The following is a 15,470-nucleotide window of genomic DNA, read 5'->3' on the forward strand; positions in this document are numbered from 1 at the left end:
ATTGTTACATTCTTGAAACTAACCTGTTTTGTTCATTAGGACAATCACACCTCCTGTGTTTGCTTGTCATACAACCAAATTAAAATTACTGGCTAAATTGCAAAGAAGATCTCTTTGATGTTTACTAAAGTTCGAATTGAAGACCCCCTTCTTGGATTCCAATTTTTCCAAATCTTCTAATACTTTTTTTTTCAAAGGCCAAAGATTCTGATGTTTGTATGTGTATAAGCAGAGGGGCAGAAAGAGGAAGGGTTATGCAACCCAATGCAATTGTTTGTCTCAAACTCAGCCTGAGTATCAACAAATTCCCCGAGATGAACCTTCCACATAAGCTGTTGAAATTCGATTCTAAATTCCAAAGGATTATGCTGTTCAGAGATCACAAAATTAAGACCCTTATTAAAGGTTTTTTCTACTTCCGAAATAAAGAATAGGAAGACAAGGTCACTACCATGGTTTGTGACTTTGTGTCTGGATCCGGTCGCTGTCCCACTTTCCTGTTTTTTTTACTCAACCTAACAAAGCAGTTGTGCCACTTTGAGGCCAGTAAAGTTACTGTCATAATTGGAGTGCCAGGATATTGAATATCATATTTCAGGAGACACCATTTATACTTTACAGGTACTCTGAAAATTATTTTTCACTTTGAACATGATGAGATAATGTACATTGGTATTCATTGGCCCTCATTACGGTGCTGCCAGACTGAAACACTGTTTCTGCTGCCTGATATCCCGGTGCCACCGGGACATTACAAGTACAAGCGGCCCAGAATATCAGGCAGCGGAAAATGTTAGTCCCCATTCTCATGGAGCCCCATAGGACTCCATGGGAGTGGGGACATGGAAGTCCTGGCACCATTGCTAACGGTGATGGTGCTTCCATGACAACTGTGCTTTCCGGGGCTGTTGCGCCCAGAAGGCCAGACTTGCTGGGTACACAGTCTCAGTAAAGCAGAGTTGTAGTCTGCTGGTCCGGAAAGGGTGCCAGTACGGTGCTACTAGCACCCTTATTTCTGGACCGGCAGCCTCGTAATGAGGCCCATCGTCTGGCTGGAACATCAGTACAAATGACTTACATTTGAATAAGGATGTGTCGCTCTTCTCTTTCATAGATGTATGAAGCTTACTTAAGCTTTAAGGAATCATCATGATTGTGCACGCACACGTGTTATAGATCACCTTGATTTGAATTTGTAGCCCCTGAGGAATGTCCAGCACTTTTTTGGCATATAAGGATAGAAACATGTACATGTAGGGCAGATAAGGATGCAAAGAGATGTATTTTCACATGAGTGCATTATTTGGGTTTATGTTTTAAATGATGCGTTAACAAAGTGTTTTTTTTGTATGTTTTGTTGCATTTGTGGTTGTTTTGTTTATACATGGTCATGGATTAACTTGTGGGGTATGGACTTGTGCAGCAAATAAAACTCCCACATGTTTTTTAAACAAGATGATTGAATAAAATTAGTAATATTTTTGTATTAATTACTAAATTGGTTAGTCCATTCTTTCAGGACTCAATGCTGGTTTTCGAATTTAGGGAAGACACTTTTACTAATAAATGAAGGATATTCCTTTCCTATGATATATATAATAATGATTTTAATCTTTATCAAATTGCTTGACACTTTTCCTCATGGGATCCTGTTGCTGACAGTTGTCAATGGCTAGGGGAGAGGAGGAGCAGGAGGAGGAGAAGGAGGGAAAGGCAGCTTAAGCTGAAAAACACTTTTGTGTTAGTTGGTGAAACGGAGATTCATTGAGAAGGAGATTGTACAGTCGATTATTTCTTTTTGTGTTTCATGTAGTACATTTAAATATGACCCACATATATGTACTGTAAATTAAATTTACATTATTTGCAGGCACTTATATAAAAACACACAAGAAATATCAGATCGTACATCAAAATCCAAAATCATTAAAAAATACTCAATAGATACCATGGGTATAAAATGTATGAATTAATAAACACAGTAAAAGTAAGAACTGTGGGACCGATCGAGGCCTTGGGACCCAGTTAATTGGCGGATTCCCAGTTGATGAGGTTTTCACCCAATTGATGAGGCTCATACAGGGTTCAGCTCTAGGTCCCAGTGTATTCCTATTACACCAGGTAGGAATTCAACTTTGCAGCCACCTCTGCTACAGTGAGTTAGTCTTCTGAATGCCTGTGTTTCAAAGGAAACCTTTATCACACTCTCCTCGGACTTGCAAAACACCTGTGGCTAGGGCATGACGTTGTGGATGATGCCATTGAATGGAAAGTAGGCCTCTATCAAATGATAAACAGTTTCTCAAAAGGCTATGCATGGACAATATGGAAGATAGACTGAGGACAAAACAGTGTTGAGATTTGTTGCTGATGTGGCCAATTCATAGGTAAATCACCCACATGGCTTGTCTGCTCCTTCTCTTTTTCCCCTGTGACTTAGCTCTTTCCTGACTTTATCTCTCATCTTCTTCTTGAAGTTCTGTTTTTCCCTCTCCTGTGTGGCCGTACTCGCCTCCTCGTTGGGCATACTCAATTCCTCTCTGACTCTCTCTCCACACTTCATCAATGATGTTACACCCAAACCCCGGTGTGGTCTTGTCTCCATCTTCCATCTTCTTCCTGCAGCCACCCCTTTTCTCACCCTTTCCATCTTCACCTTCTACCTCTCCCCATCATCCCATAAGATCGTTCTCTCAACCCCTCTTGTAATGTTCTCTCCTTCAGAAACAGCTCCCCTCACTTCTTGCACTTCCTCTATTCTTCTCGATCCACCCACCTCTCTCCTCACTTCCACCACCCCCTCTCTCCTCCAGCACACTCTCTTCTTACTTGTTCCACCTTCTTTCTCTTTTCTCCTCCAGCTGCCACCTTCATCACTCCTGCCACCTCCTCTTTTCTTCTTCTTCAACCACTTCCATAACTTGCTTGCCGACTCCTTACACCATGCCCTTGCAAACTGTCTGCTGCTCTTAAAAGAGCCTGTTCCTTCCCTTTAGGCCATCCCATATTTTAGCAGAGACAGCTGTTGGGGATTATTGCAGTCGTAATGGGATTGGAGCAATGGTTCCTTCCATTGCGCTTAACTGCATGTAATGATTCCTCTAGTGGTGCGCTGCAGTGTTATGTTTACCATGCACAGTTACCATGTGCATGGTCTCCAGGCACTCACTTGGCTGTGTAAGAAAGAGGCCGGGGTGGGTTAGTGAGTGAAGAGGGATAGGATAGAGGTTGTGCTCTTCTGTTGATGCTTGCAGAACTAGAAGAAACTGCCATCTGTGCATGTCAGCTTTCTAAGTGTGCTTTGATTGTGGGCACTGGCTTGTTGTGTCCTGATGCTTGTTGTGGTGGATATGTGGTTTGTATAATTTGTGTGTCGTGTGGATGGCCCTTGAGGGCATGTGTGGTACTTGGGAGGTATGCAGGAGAGCAGTACCTTATTCAATATAGTGTCTACACTTCAAAAATCAGTTAAAAAATGAAATACATTGGCTATCCTAAAAATGTACCTACGTGAAGTACATTGGTTAACCTCGAAATTCATCTAAGTGCAAAATATTGGTTAGCATAAATATTCATCTAAATGCAATACATTGTGAACCCTCAAAATTCAAATAGGTGCAGTAAACTGGCTAACCTCAAAATTCATCTTAGTGTAATACACTGGCTAACCTCAAATTATTCTAATTTTTGGTAATACATTGGGTACCCTAAGAAGTAATCTTGGCTACATTGGCTATTTTCACAGATTCCTATCAATATAATACATTAGCTATCCTTGAAAATCCTTCTAAGTAGAATACATTGACTACCCTAAAAAATAATCTAAGTGCAATACATCGGCTACCCTCAAAATTCATCTAAGTGCAATGCATTGGCTGCCCTCAATCTCAGTGCAATACATAGGCCACCCTCAAAATGTATATAAGTGCAATACATTGACCACCCTCAAAGTTCATACAAGGAGCAATGGCCCCTTCCATTGTGCTTAGCTGCATGTAATGATTCCTCCAGTGGTGCGTTGCAATGCGGAGTCAGCTTATCTCATGATCAGTAATCATTTTGGATGACATCTTTGTAGTGTCTGCTTACTCTCTGCTTCACAATAAACTCTCATCACATGTGTTTGAAAGCTATCAATATCACAATTTGATCCTTTTTGGAGGTCAGGGCAAAAAATAAATTAAGCAAAAACTAGATCTCCTTTCTTTTTCTTTTTTCTTTTTAACTTTCGTCACAAAATACAAATGAATACTAAACTGTGTTAATAATTAAGCTAGATTTAAAAAACAGCTATGCACTCATACCTATAAATATGTTACATAAACTCTTACTAATTACAAACATTAAACATTACTATCATCATTAGATCATCTTCATGGCTAGTGTTGACAAATGATACACTATTATCCCTTAGGAATTATGGGCATCCATTTTTCTATTAAAAAGAGACCCAGTCTAATACAAGGGTCATTCTCTGTGTATGGAACTGTCTTGACCTCTCAGTATAGATAAAAAGATGGGCCATACAATTGTCAGAATCTGCTTTAAGGGCAGCAGGACAGAAAGAAGAGAGAGAAAATAATTGCACAATCAAGGATCACACTTTAAAGAAAAAATCAGTCTATTTTCCTTTAATATTTCATTACGAAGTTGGAGTCCTATTAATATTCACTTGTATGCATTATTCAGTTGTTTTAATGAATGTTTGGTGGTCTGCTGGTGAGTCAAATGTGCATTCCTCAAATCCAGTAAGAATCTCCCTTGTTCTTCCTTCCAGTAAGGGAAGAAAGAAGAGGATGAAGAGCTGATTGGCAATGGAAGGGCAGTCCAGATTTTAGGGGTGAGTAGTGAAAAGGAACAGAAACTGGAGGGCCACAGGTGGGTTTAGTGACATCAAGAAGAAAACGGAATTCAGGAACAGCAGTGTGAGACGGAGAGTGAAATGAAAACAAGCAATAGAGGCAGAGAGGAGCAAGGCCATAGAGGCATTCATAGACAATGCAAAGGAAATGGAAAGAATGGCTGGAATCAATGCAGAGGAGTGAAATAGGAAGAAGTGAGGAAAAGATAGAGGAGAGGGGTGGCACTAGGAAACAGAGACGAATATCTGAGTTGTAGAGCGAGTGAAGAGGGGCAAGATGAGAGCGGGGAACAGCAATTGGAGAGCAGAGCAATAGTCGATGCGGTAAAAGATTTGTGAGGATATAGGAGTTTTGTAGCATGTAAGGTAAGAAACAAGTATGGACATTATGCAAAGACAGAAATTACAAGTCTAGGTGTTGTCAGTGATGAAAAAGGAGAATGAAGAGAAGGTTCTACCCCATGCATATGCAGGATACCTTGTCATAGGTTCCTGAGAAATGGGATCAACAGCGTGTTTATAGGGGCATTTAGGAATGGAGACCTTTATTGGCGTAGTTGGGCTCCCTGGGGGAGGGTTAAGGAAACTGTGGGTATGATTAATGGGTGTGGGCTATTTGTGAGGATAAGGGCGGAAAGATTTGGTGGATATTGAGAGGGGTCAGAAATGTGAGGCGGACAACTTTGTGAAGGTTTTTCAAAAAATGCAATTTTATTAAACTCAAAAGGGGTTTGATAAATGCCCGCTATCTCTAGCCTGACAATGATTCCCCTGCTTAATATAAACTAAAGCAAACACTGTAAAAAGAAGCATTCTGTCCCTCACACTTGTACATATAACAAACTCAATAAGGTAACATATGGCAATTTAGATGCACCATAATTGGCAGTAGTATTCAAGATAAGGTAACTGTTTCTCCTTGTAACCTGGGTGAATCTCCCTTCCCCAGAATCAATCAGCATTTCAACCGACAGTTTAAAAGAATAAGGAAATCCCGTCTTGCAACAAAGTTTCATTATAGTTCCAATAAGTCTTTCAACAACAGTTCAAAATGTTCAATAATTCTTTGAACTCTCCATTTAAAGCAGGGAGTTCTACACATTCTTTCTTCAGAGAATAGGGAAGCTTTGAAAGTTCAACAAGATCAACAAAAAGGAGGATAATTCTGTAATAGTTCACACAATACTTGCATCAGCAATATTGATTTGTTAGGATGTTTCGACAACAATTCCCAACATGCATTTGTAGGCTTGCTTCTATACTTTTATCACACCACAGTACTTTAGTGACTTCTTCCTGGTCCACTCACCTGCCAGGCCCATACTACAAATTCCCTTGAGTAGTAAAACTACTACTACTTCTACAAGTACTCCCGTGTTTTTGTTTTGTCTACATACAACTCCAAAGTCTTATAATTGAATCAATAACAGTTTGGACTACTTCTTCTGAGAAAACATGAGCCACATTGAAGCTGTTTCTTCCACACTTTTGATTTCCACAGGCAATGCAGGTTATGCTCCTCTCCTCCTGAACACCTTTTGTCCGAAGGGCAGCCTTCCTGCCACTCTTGTTTCCCCCTCTTTTATTAATCCAAGGGATGTCAATGGCTTTTTCTCACTTCTGCTCCTCTTTGGCGTAGACAATGCTTATTTAGGTCCGTTCCCTCTATTGCTTCTCTCTTTTTTTGACAATAGGGTTTACAAACAACGTGTTTCATAATTGTTCCCTCTTGGCTTTGGCAATGATTGTTTGTAAATCTTTCTAGCAATATGCCCCCTTGTACTGTTGATAAGTGTTCTGACCTATAAACCTACAATGATATTCTGCTGGTCTGATTGGAAAGTTCTTACACTGTCACTTTCTTCACTTTTTGCTCGCTTGGTATGAAAAATCATGATCTTTCTGAGTTACATCATTTCAACATACTTCATACTTATGTTTCTGCCACTCTGCTCTTTTTTTAATTTTTTTTATTTATTTGTATATGGCTTCAAAGAAACCTTTACAAAATTCGTATACAAAAGTTAAAAACATGCAATTTACAGACACGTCAATTCATTGTTTTCCATACATATTAATCCTTCAGATTGACTTAGCAGTGTAACCTACACACTATGATGTTTTACCCTCTAAGGCATGACAAATCAATAATCTCTTTTAAAACAAACTATTAGCAATTAATACAAAATTACAATAGTTTACATTCTACTTTTAAAAAACGTACTACCGCCATTTGTAAAGGTATTTTGTTGTCAAAGAACATACGCTTCCATAATAGCTCCAAATCTACTTTTGAGGCAACGGGGACAAAACGCTTAAAATAAAGCTGCCTTTTCTGACTCAGCGCAGGACACTCAATTAAGAGATGTTTTAATGTCTCTCTATAACCACTGATTTTACAATGGCTACACAGAACTATTGACTCAGATGTTTTAGTTCTAACCGCAACAATTTCTCCTGTGAGGAGAACATTAAAACGGAATCTCATAAAGAATATTCTCCAACTTTTCTCTGGAAAAGAGTGTAGTTACGGTTCCGGAAAACCCATACATTTATAAAAAGATACCATGTGCCCATATAGTTTATAATGACACAGTTTCTCCATTGTGCCGTCCCAGTCTGCATTTCTTAATAATAGTTTAACTGTGTCGGGGTGATTTATAAGTGAACTCACTGACGCCGCTACTCTGTCCAGGAGATGTTTACAAATTTCCACCAGTTTTCCCATAAAGACACATTTAGACGTACCGTTAATAAACTTGGTTGCCATATCATTGTATAAAGTCTCTACGTTCTTACTTACGATATTCCGAAAAAGCAACACGCATTTCCATTCAATGGTACTTTTTAGTGACTGTAGCCCTAATTCATATCGTATTGCTACAAGCGGCACACTCTTTGGAAGATACCATACCATTTTCCGCAATAGGATTGATTCCAATTTATCTGAGTCAATTTTGCCATGAATAAACGGGAATTCAATACCGTAAGTAATTTTCGGGATGGCTTTAAGGATGTAATATTTCACAAGTGGAAGGCAAGAAAAAGCCCCATATTTTTGGTCAACTATTCGCATCTGTAAACATCATGCTTTTATTTTCATCTTATAATGGCTGAGTGTTAGTGCTCTTTCCGGAATATCACTCACATACAGACCCAAGTAAATTATATTATGTTTAACTTCTAATTTCGTCTTATCTATAAACCAGTTTTTATTATGGAGTTTTTTGTTCCGAGTAAGACATAAAACATTTGATTTAAGAGCATTCACCGTTAAGAGCATTCACCGCTAAGCCATTTAGCCATATAAATGAAAAATGCTTCCAGTATGCTTTGCAACCCTACAGGGGTCCTGTCAAATAGAAGGTAATCATCCGCATAGGAGCACCAACTTAATTTGTTACCTTCCACAGACGGCTGTATAAATGCTACTTCCTGCAAAAATGGGCCGATATCCGAAGTGTACAAGTTGTATAAGGTTGGAGCAAATATGCATCCCTGCCTTAAGCCATTGGGCCTCATTACGACCCAGGCGATAAGTTACCGCCTGGGTCGTACCTTTACCACCATGGCGTAAACTACGTTTACGCCATGGTGGTTGGCGGATTTACCGCCCCATTCCGAGGTTGGCGGGGCGGTAAGTCCCCATTAACCCATTTACCCTTCCCCATTCCCATTTTTGCCCCATAGGGCATAATGGGAGTGGGGAAGGCGTTAATTACGCCACCGTAAATTACGGTGGAGTAATTAACAACAAGGTCCCTTAGCGCCATGGATTTTAACACCTGCTAAAAGCAGGTGTTAAATCCTCCATGGTGCTAAGGGACCTCGGAATCAGGCGGTAAGGATCGGCGTTGTTTTCGCCGCCGTAAACCCCTTATCGCCTGGGTCGTAATGAGGCTCATTGAAGGTGTTAATTGGTATTGAAAGAAGGCCATCGTTGTTTAATCTGATCTAAACACTCGAACCATCATGTAGGTGAAGTAAGATGGCCAAGATCTCTATCGGCATACCCAATCTTTGCAGTTTGCCCCAAAGATGTCCTCGATTCACTAGATCAAACGCCAGAGACAGATCCATACTGGCGATATATACTGGCGGAGCATTCTTTTTCCAGCCTATCTCTTGTAGGAGATTTATGAGAAGGCCCCCTGCCAATGTACCACAGTTTTTTCTAAAACCAAAATGCTGTGAGCACAAAATAGATTTATCAGATATCCATTCATCTATTTGGTGCAATATCAAACCAGCAAAGATTTTAGAGTCCGAGTCTAAGAGCGCAATAGGCCTATAGTTGGAAGGTGTGAGTCTGTCGCCCTTTTTGTATATTGGCACAATGAATGACATTTTCCACGTTAGTGGGATAGATTTAGTGCGCCCAATATCTTTGAATAAAATTTCCAGCGCTGTTGCCCAAGTGTCAGGATCACCTTTCATTAACTGATTGGATATACCATTAGGTCCTGCAGCCCTCGACAGGCTAGAGGCCATCATTTTCTCCTTTATTCTCAAGAAGGAGAAATCACATTTCCATGCAACTGTTTTTAAATGTTTTAAGGATTCTGTCTTGAATGAACCTAATTCACCCTTTGCATATAAATTGGATCTATGTTTCACCCAGACATGTTCATTAATTGGATTTAGGGAGCCTTCCATGTTCATAGGAGGATTTTTGTTGACCAATCGCCAAAATTGGCGTGCCGAGTTATGGTTTAAGGCAGCTAGCATGTTTTCATTATCAGTTTGATATAATTTACATTTATAGCCTCTTATCCAATTTTTATATTGTTGTTTTAAATGTCTCCCACCATCCTGTAATACAGAGTCGGAAATTTGCAAGGATTTTAATTTTCTTAAGTGTCTACGTAAGAGGATCTTGGCCTGCATGACTATTGTGTCGTGGTTATGTTTGTGTGGTTTAATTACAATTGTTGACCTTGGTTTTTTCACAGATGTGTCAATCAGATTTTTAAAAAAGTTCCCCACATTTGCGTGCAACAAACTTACACATTTCTCTGTATAACTAGTCCTGGAAAAAACATTTCTTAAGGATGTATTACACGCTTCAATATTTCCCTCATGCCAAATTATCCTGTTCCGCCTTTGATTGGGAAGAACATCAATTTGCATTTTTTCATGGGCCTCACTTTCTCTAACAACCATCAAATCCAATTCCAGCATACCATGATCACTCATCAAAGTCATACTTATTTCAAAGTGTATTACAAGGTTAAGGAGCATTTCTGAGGCATAGATGTAATCAATCGCGGAAACCTTATCCCCCGCAGACCAGGTTGTATATTTTGCCTCAGTTCTAAGTTGTTGGTGTACTGATCTTAGGCCCCATGACTTAAAGAACCAGTTCCAGATTCTCGTATCAGATATCTTTTCCGATATGCACATCTTGACCATACACTCTGAAGTCTGATCAAATACCTTAGCTGGCACTATGTGGCTATCTTTAGTGTCTGACGTCAAACGTAACATATTCGTGTTTAGATCACCCATTAACATCACTTGGACTCCCGGAAAACGTACTGCACAGTCCTCCAGTGTTGACTCTATATTTAGGAGAAGCGTGTATAAATCACAACCCGGAGTCCAGTATATATTCCATAAAAGAATATGAGACAATAAAGGGGAATCACAGATTTCTAATAGAATTCCCAGAGCATGCAGGCACTCTCTATATGTCTCTTTGATCAAAATCCCACATTTGAGCTTTATTGCTGTAATAATACCTCCAGACGGGCGGCCAATAGGGCCTTTAGTAGCCAATAAATGTACACATTCAAATCCGTCCATTTGTTCCCTATTCATCATCCATGATTCTTGGATACATATTATGTGTTTTGATTTTAGTTTACAACATAGTTCATTCGAAGATGATAAATAAGAATGCCCTCTTGAATCCCAGCATACTATAGAGAGATGTTTCTGTATTCCTAAAGATTTTGTTTTAGTGATTGGAGTTTGGAGATCGAGTCTCTTAGGCTTAATGCCAACCATCTCCAACTTGTTTCCTGTTCTGGCACGTGATCTGGAGCCCTTGTTTGAAAAGACCCACCCGGATAGAGAGGCCTAGAGTTGTCATTTATTTCATTTTCAGGGGAGATCTTTGACCCATCAGTGAAAATCAGTACATCATAGCCCCTTCTATTCAATTGATCCGATTCAGATAAGAGTTTATTAAAGACGAGTTGTGAGTGGAAAACTACCCGAACGTGATCGTAACAATATATTTGATATCAGGACAGGATAAATCTGCTAATGATGGAATATCATTAATTAGGGTTAGGATTCGATTTCTGTTCAGTGCAGGTTGTTTACCACAGTCAAACAAAGGATACAGAAGAAGACTTGGAAAATCCAAATGACAGGGTTTCCTCCAAACCACATCCCTCAAATCCGTTTCCATATAATGTATGGGCGCTCTCAGATCTCCTCCTCCCTCATAGGTAGTCGAATGGACAGCCTGTTCCCGTGCAACACCCACTGGACATAAAGGAACCTCCCCTTGTTGTGGCTGCCGTAACTGGGAGGATCGAGCAAGACTAACGGCCCTCACTTGTGGGGAATATCCGTCCCCTCTAGCTGTTTCTGCCAAGGCATTGTCATCTTGTATCTCAATCGAGACCTCTCGACCTTCCCAATTTTGCTTTTGTTTGTCCCATTTCTCCTGTATTTTACCCACGGTGGCTTTGTCCGATGAAGGAACTCTCGGTAAAGACTCACACTTAAGTTTGGTCCTAAGTGCCTCCTCCACCGCTCTACTCACCATTAATGCAAGCTCATTTTGCATTATGTCCGCAGGAGCCCCTAGCTTTTCCTGAGGGATTGCTGGGGCAGGTTTCCTGGGACAGTCAATCGGTACCTTATCTATTTTGTTACCTGTAACTTTCGTAGCGACTTCCCGAGTGGGTTTCAGATGGAGACCCTGGTCCTTTTCCTCAGTCAACCTCCCAGCCCTACCTTCAATTGGATGATAATTTTGAGCCCCCTGCTCATGGTCTTCGCTGGGTTTCGGCGCCAGTGGACCCTCCAGCCCTAGGCCGGCCTTTTCCAGAGGTTCCCCTACTCCTGTCTGCCCCGTACCAGTCTTTACCTGATATTCAGTTTCCCCTAACTGAGCACCCTCCCATATTGGTTGGTTTTCTTTGGGCTTAGCAAAAAGGCCATACATTTCTCTCGTGGGCTGGGGGAAGGAGGATTTACCCCCTTCTCCCCCTGGTCCTCCCTCGGAGGGTTACTCATCTGCTTTGTGGGGGCTGCACTTTCCTTATCAAGCAATGTCTTTTTACTAGCCAGTTCTTCAGATAAAGTATTGGTGGGACAAACATATGTTGGGTTCTGGCCTTCACTCCCATCCTGATTTGAGCTCAATGCCTGTCCCACCTCTTCCCTAATAAAGTTTCTCCAAGTGTGTTTGGCAAAATTTTGACTATTCACATGCGTAAGAGAACTTTTTTTAAAATTATTTTTCCTATTTTTTGGAGGATTTCTCTTTTTTTGTTCCATGTTACCTTTCTTGCCATCCAACAGTGTTGTTATCTGCTGGCGGAGGGCAATGTCTACAACCTTGCACTCTGGGGCCGCTGGAATGACTGAGTCTACCTTACTCTCCCCCTCTGCCACACTGTCGTCTGCTTTCTTTTCTTCGGGATTCGCCAGGACCAGCCCCAATGATATCAGACGCGTTATCGTTCTTATAGGAAGGGATTCCATCAAGTCCGCGCTGATTTTTGCATGAGCTATCTGGCGCTCAGTCAAAATTCTCAGCTCTGTAAAGCCCCGAGAATGTGTTTTTAATTCTTGGAGAATTTGGGTCAAAATTTCAGTTGTAGCCATGTTTTGTTCAGGAAATCTCCTCATTGCGGGTGTTTGTCGAGAGGGGAGCTCATGTAGGTGTTGAGACATATTGCATACTTCGGCCTCCGCCAAAAAGAAATCTGGTGGGGTATCCAGAAAGGAAGAAATAGGTATAATACTTCCATTTTTTCTCACAATATTCTCAAACAAGGATGAACTAGATGCTATGTCCTGCTTATATGAGATATTTCCTCCTAGGGATAGCATAGAGGAATGTGCCATGGCTGCTCCCTCCAATATCAGGGAGTCACTAGGCTCCGGAGGGGAAGGCGGCAAGGGCATATTCATTGCCATGCGCATCGTGTTCTTTACTGGAGTAAAGATCCAAGGGACTGAGAGAATATCATCATACATCCTTACCCCCAGACCTTGTGCAGTCCTAATACCTAGACCATTTGCGGAAGGATCGCTAGTTGAAGAACGACTGTACACATATTCAAAACTATTGCGACGCCTCGACATAGTCAAAATTTTTGAACAGTGTTGGGTAACAGTCCAGACTCTGCTCTGCACAATGGGGGCGAGTGCAGGAAGTACAAATACCTACCTCCAATGCTATTCCAGTAATCACCTTGGATATTCTAACTCTACCTTTCAATACAATTTCAGTCCACCCCGCCTCCACTATCTGCTACAATGTCGGCGTGTCATCGCTACCCACCACCCAACGACCCAACGGGCGTAACAAGCATGCGCTTCTCGCATCCACTTCAGAGGTGCGTTCTGGGAAAGGCCAATGCCCGTAGACTCCTATAGAGGGACAAGCTAAGGATGTGGGATAGATTACACAAAGACTCCAATGATGCTTGCAACGGTGCACTTACCGCTCTTAATAATGCGGGAAACAAAAATATTTAGCAGGAAGTGGACTAAGTTGCGTTCTCGGGCACCAGAAAAGCATAGACTATCATGCACAAGCAAGGCGGGGGGAACCTTGCAGCCGCCTCCAAGCTCCACGCGAACCGCGAACACCCAACAGTATTTGCAGGCTGGTGCGCTGCGCTGGTACGCGAGGAGGCAGTGTTTTTTTTTTGGGAGCTTCCTGGGCATCACGCAGCACAGGGGGGTGGGGCCTCCTGTGAAGAGGAAACCTGTGTGCGGGGATAACACAAAAAAAAGCAGGGGATTAGACACTCCTCAAAGATGGATGTAAAATAAAAAATAACAAAAAAGTGAGAGGGGAGGGGTTCCCTTCCCTGGGAACAGTTCGAATTTAGAAAAAGTCACCTCCTTTCCACACGCAGGGGCCAGGCAAGCTGTGTAACACAAAAGGACGTCCTCCAGCCTTCAAGGAATCTGAGCCGTACACACGGCAATAGGACAGAGGAGCACGGTGTAACACAGGGCCGTAGCTGCGCTGTGTCAAAAGTCCAGCGGGCAGAGCAGTCCAGTCCACAGCCAACAGTACTTGCAGGTACTTGGCTGGTGCGTGGCGCTGGTGCGCGAGGAGGCAGTGTTTTATGGGAGCTTCCTGGGCGTCAGGCAGCACAGGGGGGGTGGGGCCTCCTGTGAAGAGGAAACCTCCTTTCCACACGCAGGGGCCAGGCAAGCTGTGTAACACAAAAGGACGTCCTCCAGCCTTCAAGGAATCCGAGCCGTACACACGGCAATAGGACAGAGGAGCAAGGTGTAAAACAGGGCCGTAGCTGCGCTGTGTCAAAAGTCCAGTGGGCAGAGCAGTCCAGTCCACAGCCAACAGTACTTGCAGGTACACTCTGCTCTTTTCCCAAAAGTTCAATATTCAAAAGACCTGTTTCGGGCCAGCGGGTGCTTACGGAGTGCACTGGGGACACAACACACAAGTGAACAGCCCGGGTTTGCTGTGGGGGTCCGCTCGCCTCGCTGCCTTTGGGTTCTTGGTTTCTTCTGCTCCGGGCGGTGTGAAAAACAACCGTGACTGGTTTACCTGGCCCCGCGCTCATCAAAACAGGAGCGTTACAGCTGCTCCAAATGTTCTATTGTGCTCGCCTACCAGCAGAGTCTGTTTTGCTGGGGGGGGGGGCTTCTTAGCTTCACGCTTCGTTTCCTGCTGCGTGACCTCTGCAACCACAATCTTCAAGGGAAAAACTTTTAGAATCAATGCTTCCCACTGCATGATCTCTACATCTGAGGTCTCTGAAGGAAGAGGCCCTCTCAGAACCGGCATCCGTACTGTAAACCCCATCGGTTCCAGTGTCTCTACTCTCCTTCAGCTGTGTCTGCAATGTGCAGTTACTGCAGCCACTCCACCTTCCATTGCTACTCTTCTCTATGGTCTGCACCTGAGGGGGCCTATTATGCCTCCCAGTTTCCCTCAGGTGTGGGTCATTAACCCTATTAACCTGCAGCTTGCATTCTAAGGCCTCTGTATCTCTATTCTTCGTCCCGGTATTTTTAGCATTATGGGACTTGAAGTTCCCACTGTTCACCTTGCTCCTTTTAAGGGGAGTATTGATCACAACTTTTTATTCTTAATTATCTTTTTAAAAGGCGTCTTACAAGATTCTACTGAATGGTTTGTTCTTTCTGGGAATTCGGACTCTCAGAATCTGCAGAACATGGAACATTGTGCCTCTACATTTGTGCTTAATTTGGGGAAGAAGATTTGTGCTCTCAATACAGGATTGGTGAGAACATATTTTACTATCATCAGGATAAAAAGCATTGGGAAAGAATAGTTCCCCCTGATAGCAAGTCATTACATATTTAGGCATTACTGATTCTTCCTCCTCTGAGGTAGAAAAATGTAACGCCTCTCCCA

Source organism: Ambystoma mexicanum, chromosome 8 (assembly GCF_040938575.1).
Source record: "Ambystoma mexicanum isolate Mex_15411 chromosome 8, UKY_AmexF1_1, whole genome shotgun sequence".
NCBI lineage: Eukaryota > Metazoa > Chordata > Amphibia > Caudata > Ambystomatidae > Ambystoma > Ambystoma mexicanum.